Below are 8,661 nucleotides of genomic sequence, written 5' to 3' on the forward strand. Positions count from 1 at the left end.
ATCTGGACGTTTTGCAAGATGTCACCATCTATTTCCCTACAGTCTATATCTTCCATATCCTTTTCCACAGTAAATACTGATGCAAAATATTCATTTAGTATCTCCCATTTTCTGTGGCTCCACACAAAGGCCGCCTTGCTGATCTTTGAGGGGCCGCCTTGCCGATCTTTCTCTCCCTAGTTACTCTTTTGTCCTTAATATATTTGTAAAAACCCTTTGGATTCTCCTTATTTCTATTTGCCAAAGGTATCTCATGTCCCCGTTTTGCCCTCCTGATTTCTCTTTCCCTACTTTCCTTGTACTCTTCTAAGGATTAATTCAATCTATCCTGTCTATACCTGACATATATGCTTCCTTCTTTTTCTTAACCAAACCCTCAATTTCTTTAGTCATCCAGTATTCCCTATACCCACCAGCCTTCCCTTTCACCCTGACAGGAATATACTTTCTCTGGATTCTCATTATCTCAATGGGACACTTTTCTTATATTTCAATAATGGCAGAATATTCTGGAATTAAAATATTTTCCCAATCTCCCCCTCCTCTCTGTAGACCAACAGACCAGGCTCAAAGTTGTCCAAGGATCAATCCTGGTTCAAGAGGACTTCAGGAGGGCACCAGATATTCCAAAAAATGAGGTGTCAACCTGGTGAAGCTGCTACATAGGACTACTTGCATTCCAAAGTAGCTGTCGGACTGCCACAGCCAGTCATAAGTGGTGCTGGACAATTGAGGAGAAACAGGATGGGGAGGCTCCATAAACAGCCTATCTTCCACGATGGGGAATGCAGTACATCAGTTCAAAAGGCAAAGCTGAAGCATTTGGAAGCACCTTTGATTAGAAGTGGATGATCCATCCAGGTCTATTCTAGAGATCCCAGCATCTCAGATGCCTGTCTTCAGCCCACTCGATTCACTCCATAACTTCAAGAAATGGACTGAAGGCATTGGATGCTGCAAAAGCTACTGGCCCTGATAATGTTCCAGCAATAATACTTAAGGCTGATGCTCCAGGGCAAGTTGTGCATTTAACCAAGCTGTTCTATTACAGCTACAATACTGTTCTAGGACTTCCTTCAGAGAATTGTAGGAACAACCTCACTGGGTGGAATGCATTGCGCAGATGTACCATTCAGCAGCTGTAAACCCAGAGGAGAAAAACAGGAATGGTTGTTGCAGCAACCATCACAAAGTGAAATGTTACAATGGGGAAATTCAAAAGACACAGTCGTCATCAGAAGGGAGGGAGAATGCTTGTGAGTCTGTCATGTTGAGGTTATGACAACACAGAGAAAAATCTTCTCCCACCTAGTCATGAGTGAGGTTGAGAAATAAAAGGCAAGGAAGCGAAAATGCTGTGTTAGGAGTAACAATAGGAGCAACTGTGTGAGAGTAAATTTCTACATGTGCATTTTGTTGAGGTTTCCTCATTGATTTCTTTGTGTCTCTGTCATCATGTCAAGTAAGGATTGATCTACCCTGTAGTTCTTGTCTTGCATGCTGCCTTAAAGTTAGTTGTTCATTTAATATTTGTGCATAGCTGGAGTTTAAATTGGTGAGAGTGAGAAGGTTCGGATTCAGTGCTTTCACCACCATGGCCGAGGTTTGATTCTCGATCAAGGAATGAGAATTTTTGGGGACCAATGGTTACAGGGAGAAGGCAGGCGAATGGAGTTGAGAAACATATCAGACATGAATGAAAACAGCAGTTAACATGCTAGTATACAATGGCCTCCCTCTGAGTTGTAATTTCAATGATTAAATGTTGCAACATAAAAAGGATACATATCCTTACTTTACATCAGAACACACCACAGATAACCCTACATTCTGCATCTACTCTTCATTGCACAGTCCTGATTATTTCTCCTGCAAGCAGTTTGTTCCTGATCCCTGTTGAGAAATAATGTTGGACAGGAAGAAACGATCGGGTCTTGATGCTTTGAGTTATGTTAGCACCTTGACTCAATAAGGAGAAACAAATTATCAAGGGGACAAATGAACATGAAATGAAAAACATTAAATAATTAAATTAAAAAAACAAGCTAAACAGAGAAAATGTTGTTGAGAAATATGTTAAAGGAATATAATACAAGAAAATTGAGAAATATGTTTGAATTATAAAAGAATAAAACTATAACAGGTAAAAGGTTGAACACAGAAACTAATTTAAAAGAAAACTTATTTAATGTCATCTGTACATCCAGCACAATTTTCAGTTTGATTGTGTTTTTCCAAGAAATTTATACTCATTTACACAGTGGGACTTCCTTGCCATTGCAGCTTTCTTGATGGGTATAAATTCCAAGTATTGATTTGCTCTCAATCTACAACAGAATTTGTTGAGAAATTTAAAAAACTGTTCAACAGCAAATCAATGACTGTGTTAGGAAAAAACAAGGCTGGTGTGACACAGTCTGTAAATCAGGTTGATGGTACAACTTTATCCTCAGCTGCACTCAGTTACTGAACTTCTCAAACCGGAAGGCATATGTTCTTGCAACAAAATACATCAGTGTCATGTTGTCATCGATAATTTTAATAAACAAATAATCACCATACAACAATGAATAGAACTATTGAATCAGTGATTGATGCAGCATAGGAGATCATTGACCCATCATTCCTCTGCTGGCTTTTTGAAAGAGCTATCTAATTAGTTCCAGTCCCCTCCCCCCTTCTCCATAGAGCTGTAAATTGTTTCACTTCAAGCATTTAACCAATTTCTTTTTGGATCAATGACCAGGGGACATAGATTTAAGATAAGGGGCAGAAGGTTGACAGGAGATGTGAGGGAAATCGTTTTCACCAACAGGGTGATGGGAGTCCGGAATTTGTTGCCTGTAAGGGTGGTAAAGGCAGAAACCTCAAAACATTCAAGAACTTTAAAAGACAACTGAATGCTAAATGCTTGGCTAGCCAAAGAAGGATCATCTCAACACCAGAACTGGGAATTAAAGACTACTGAACTGACTTACTAGTTTTTCTACCCCCTACCAAGAATCTATTTTTCTTGTTTGTTTGTTATGAGTGTGTGTGTGAGTTTATACAGGAATTAGAATTTTAATTAGTAGTGTTGTATGCCAATCTTTATATCTGTTTATTTGGAGCTATAGTCTAATTACTTCTAAATATTAGTTCTTGTTTAATAATCTATCTGTGCTTTCTATTGAACTAGGCCTGAAGCTCAGGTAAATTAAGGTACTATGTGTATCTTAAAAATACTTTACCATTTAGTGTAACTTTGGGAATAGTCGAGCTTGATTTATGGGGTACTATTTCAGTCAGTTGTTATACTCTACCAGGATATTTTTAGGGCCCACTGCCTTTGCAGTATCTAGAGCCTCTGGATTTTTTTTGATATCATGTGGAGTGAATCAAATTCACTGATGATGGGCATCTTTGATACTTGGGACCACAGGAGGAGACTGAGATGTGTTATGCCCGCTGGAGGTTGTTGAAAATCCCTCATTTTTATCTTTTGTACTGTTGTGCTTGACTCCCCCATTACTGAGGAAGAGCTATCTCCTCCGGTGAGCTAATTGTCCACAAGCATTCAAGATTAGATATGGCATGACTGCACAACTTAGATATGATCCATTAGATGTGGTAATGTTTTGCTCTATTTATCACTCACTGCCTATGTTTTTGGCACAGAAGTAGCTCTCTTTTGTAGCTTTACCAGGTTGCCACTTCATTTTAGGTAAGTCTATTACTACCCCTAGCATGCTCTCTGACACTCTACATGAACCAGGGTTGAACCCCCTGGCTTGTTGGTAATGGTAGAGCAGCAGATATGTCAGGCTTTGAGATTACAGAATACATATTTGAATTCATTCTGCTACCACAGATGACCCACAGGACCTCATAGGTGCTCAATCTTGAGTTGCTAGATATATTTTAAATCTAGCCCATTTAGCAGGTGGTCATATCACCGTGACGTAGTGACTCCTACTGATGCACGGTACAGAAAGTTTAGAATGAGTTCAAGTATCTTGTGCTGTGTTGTTGGTTCTCATACCACCTGTTGCAGACTGATTAGCAGCTGTGCCCATTAGGGCTCTATCAGCTTGGTCAGTGGTGATGAACATTGAAATACGCCATCCAGAATTCATTCTGCACTCTTGCCATCCTCAGTGCTTCCTGTAAGAGATGTTTAAAATGGAGGATCACTAATTCCATAAGCTGAGGGAAGTAGGTACATGGTCATCTGCTTAGGTTTCCTTGTCCATGTGTGACCTGATGCCATGAGGCTCCATGGGATACAGAGTCAGTAGAAAGGGCTGCAAAGCAACTCCTTCTTAACTGAATCCCAATGGCTTCTGCCCTGCTTATGGGACAGGACATCATCGTGATGGCGGTAACTAAGACATTGTCAGTCAGGTAGATTACATATGAATATATCAGGCTGTTGCTTGACTAATCTGTGAGACAGCCCTCAAATATTTGTAAAATTAACTTTGCAGAGTCAATTTTGATGTTGTTGTTTCTGGTGCTTTGGTCAGTGCCTGGTGGTCTGTCTGGTTTTATTCCTTTTCTGAGGAATTTTTGACATTTGGTAGGACTGAGTTGCTTGCTGGGCCATTTCAGTAGGTTGTTAAAAATCATCTGGAATCACAGATTGAGGAACGGAAGCAGATTTTCTTCCCTAAAAAGCTTTAGTAAACTCAATTGGTCATGGTCACCATTCTTAATTTGGCTTGACTTCAAATTTCACAATCTGCTATGTTGGGATTCAAACCCTTGTCCTTAGTGTATTACCTGTGCCTCTGGATTGTTAGTCCAGTGACAATACCACATGCTGTCACCATTCCTTCCAGGTTTGGCTACTACATTGCTTTCATTATCACACATGACAACACCTCAAAAGTGTTTTATTAATATTATATTTTGAGATATCCCATGGTTCAAAACCACTCTATAAATATGTCTTGCTCTCTTATATTTAGATATGCTACATATGTAGATCAATTATTTATTTGCTACTGAACTGCAAGCTGAGGTACAGTCAAGAATAAGGAATCATAGGATCAAGGCGCTTGTCAATGATATAATGATAACAGATGAAGCTTAATATAGCGAATGGAAAACATTATATATCATAATAATCAATGATAAGTGTTGATAGGGTATGTTATGGTAGGACTAACATTACTGATTCAATACCAGACACACACATCAGTCCATTGGAGTTTCCCAGTTATATAATTTTTGCTATTTTTGACCTAACATAGAACATTTACAGGAACTGCTGAGTTAAGAAAAATGATAGCTTTATTAGAACACATCTCAACTCACTACATCTTGTCACAATGTTTCACAGAAGACAGCAATATGATGTTTCATTACTTGCCGTAATGCAGTACACTGTATCTGTATAGAATATGCCATAGTTAGGATTAACCCATATATTACATTCTCCCATCCGCCCCTCAGTTCTATGACTATTTCTACATTGTGAAAATCAAATAATTCTTGACTTTAATGCTGGTGTGTTGAAGTCTTTGACCTTGTTTTCTTTTCTTAAGCCATCTTCTTTCCTCCATTGTTTTTAAAGTGTATGTGTGTGCACAATAGATACATAAATTACTGCAATGATATTTATTCCTTTCTTTGTTACTTTGTCCAAGTCATTAGCTTGCACTCATTGCACAAGTGGATAGAAGAGTAGTGAGTTTAGTTCTCAGTCTTTGTCCTATGGAAGATTCACATGGTTGTGGTTTTCTTGTTTCCTGATGATGAATTGCACAAGTAATACAGCTTGATATCATCCCCTCTAACAATCTTGAGAACGAAGGCCGTCAAGTGGAATATCTTGCTCTGGCTCAAAATTTGGGATGCCCAAATGTGCTTTGTGTAGTCATTGTAATATGTTAAATCTTAGAACTGTTGGAATGACCACTGCCTCATAATAGATGAGTAAATGATCAACTAAACTGAGGTGGCCTCTCTGATTATTGAATTCATGAGAATGGAATTATGTGGCCATCCTTTGTTGCAATATCTCTGAGTTGAATGCACTTGTCCTTGGATTTTTGCTCATCTCTGATTTCACTAAGTCGCTAAGTTGTTGCTGGTTGTTGTGGTTGTTGTCAATGCAAAGGTTTCTACATTTTTCAGACCTTGTCACTGTGATATGGGATAAAGCAACTGCTATGATCTGCTGCTGCCTCAGAAAATATTCTGGGTTTTTTCACCAGCGCTCACCATTATGAGTCTGAATCATTGTTTGCATGAAGGAATTCTTACTAATTCCTCAGAATGTAAGAATGTCACTAAGGGCTTGTGCTCTTTCTCTATTGTCTTGACCATGATGGAAAGCATGTGCAGGAAATCAAACTCCAAGTTCTACAAATTACGGCAGCTCAGTGGTTAGCACTACTCCCTCACAGGGCCAGGGACTTGGGTTCAGTTCTACCATTAGATGACTGTCTGTATGGAGTCTGCGTGGATTTCCTTTAGGTGCTCTGGTTTTCCCCCTCAATCCAAAAATGTATAGGTTAGGTGGATTGGCCATGCTAAATTACATATAGTGTGCAGGTTATGAGGGTTAGCCATGGGAAATATAGGATTATAGAAATAGGGTAGATTGGAGGGGGGGAAGATGTGTGTGTGGGATGCTGTTCAGAGGGTCAGTGTGGACTTGATGGGCCAAATGGCCTGCTTCCACACTGTAGGGATTCAATGAAATATATAAATAACTAATGGAATCACTAAAATGGTTGATTTGTCTGACTTCGGCCATTGTCTCTGGTAAAAGAAAATCACACAGGTTTCATTAATGAACAAGGAAACAAAATTTATTATAAACAAACTTGGACAGATGGGAAAATTAATTGTTAATTATTAATATTCAAACTTAAACTATATCCTCTTTAAAGCCCAATAATACACACTTTCATAAATAGTAGAAACATGGCAGACAGCTCTGCAAAAATACCATTGACGGAAAATACTGGGCAAAAATGGACAAATCTGTGGATCAAGAATTCAGTCCACAAGGGCAGAATAAAGTGGCTTCTCACAGTTCTTTCGGATTCTTGTGATGATTTAACATTGTTGTTCATGGTGATCTGCAATTTGTTAGTTGTTCAGTTGGGCCAAGGATTTTGTTTATGGGCAAAACTCTTTTTTTTCAGAACTTTTGATAGTTGGGTTTCTTCCATTCACAGCGGGGGAGAGAGAGAGAGAGAGAGAGAGAGAGAGAGAGAGAGTTCACTTGAAGGCTTTCCAGAAGTCTGAGTACAACCACCTTCTTCGATCTGCCACAAACTGCAATCAAAACTATTGTTGGTCAGTTTTTAACACAAATACAGTTAGTGCCAGCATGTCTCACAAAATTATCAAAGCAAGCTTTTCCACATGTTACATCATCTTGAGTAACAAATAAATGAACATCACAAAAGTTCCACTTTTCCTTTGAGTTGCAAAATAAGTAGTACATTTACTGCAACATAACAGTTTCCAAACTTCCATTTTTCCAGTTAATATTTTCAAATGAAAATATAGTCCAGACACTATCTTGAAGTGTAGACCAAGAACATAATATGCAAACTTTTCACAAGCCAATGTAGCAGCTAACCATCCTTTTTTTTTATCACTGTACACCTCTGTTGAATATGAAGTAAACTGGTCTGTGCTGTTCAAATGCCTGTATTTGAAACATTGCAGCTCTCAGCCTGTAGAAGTAACACCTGCAGCAATAATTGTAGATGGCTCTGGGTCATCACAAGATTAAATACCAAGTGCTATTAATATCTCTTTGAATTTCTCAGAAACACACTGTTGTGCTTCCTCCCAGCACCATGTAATCTCTTGTCTGAACAGGTCATGTAATGGCTTGCTGACGACAGCTCGGTTTGCCAAGAACTTTCTGACTTGATTCAATACACTCATGAATAAATGGGAGAGATACTAAATGAATATTTTGCATCAGTATTTACTGTGGAAAAGGATATGGAAGATGTAGACTGTAGAGAAATAGATGGTGACATCTTGCAAAATGTCCAGATTACAAAGGAGGAAGTGCTGGATGTCTTGAAATGGTTAAAAGTGGATAAATCCCCAGGACCTGATCAGGTGTACCTGAGAATTCTACGGGAAGCTAGAGAAGTGATTCCTGGGCCTCATGCTGAGATACTTGTATCCTCGATTATCACAGGTGAGGTGCCGGAAGACTGGAGGCTGGCAAACGTGGTGCCACTGTTTAAGAAAGGTGGTAAAGACAAGCCAGGGAACTATAGACCAATGAGCCTGACCTCAGTGGTGGGCAAGTTGTTGGAGGGAATCCTAAGGGACAGGATGTACATGTAAGTTGGAAAGGCAAGGACTGTTTTGGGATAGTCAAAATGGCTTTGTGCGTGGGAAATCATGTCTCACAAACTTGATTGAGTTTTTTGAAGAAGTAATAAAGAAGATTGATGAGGGCAGAGCTGCAGATGTGATCTATGTGGACTTCAGTAAGGCGTTCGACAAGGTTCCCCATGGGAGACTGATTAGCAAGGTTAAATCTCATGGAATACAGGGAGAACTAGCCATTTGGATACAGAACTGGCTCAAAGGTAGAAGACAGAGGGTGCTCGTGGAGGGTTGTTTTTCAGACTGGAGGCCTGTGACCAGTGGAGTGCCACAAGGATCGGTGCTGGGCCCTCTACTTTTTGT

Source organism: Chiloscyllium plagiosum, chromosome 4, assembly GCF_004010195.1.
Source record: "Chiloscyllium plagiosum isolate BGI_BamShark_2017 chromosome 4, ASM401019v2, whole genome shotgun sequence".
In the NCBI taxonomy this organism is placed as follows: Eukaryota; Metazoa; Chordata; class Chondrichthyes; order Orectolobiformes; family Hemiscylliidae; genus Chiloscyllium; species Chiloscyllium plagiosum.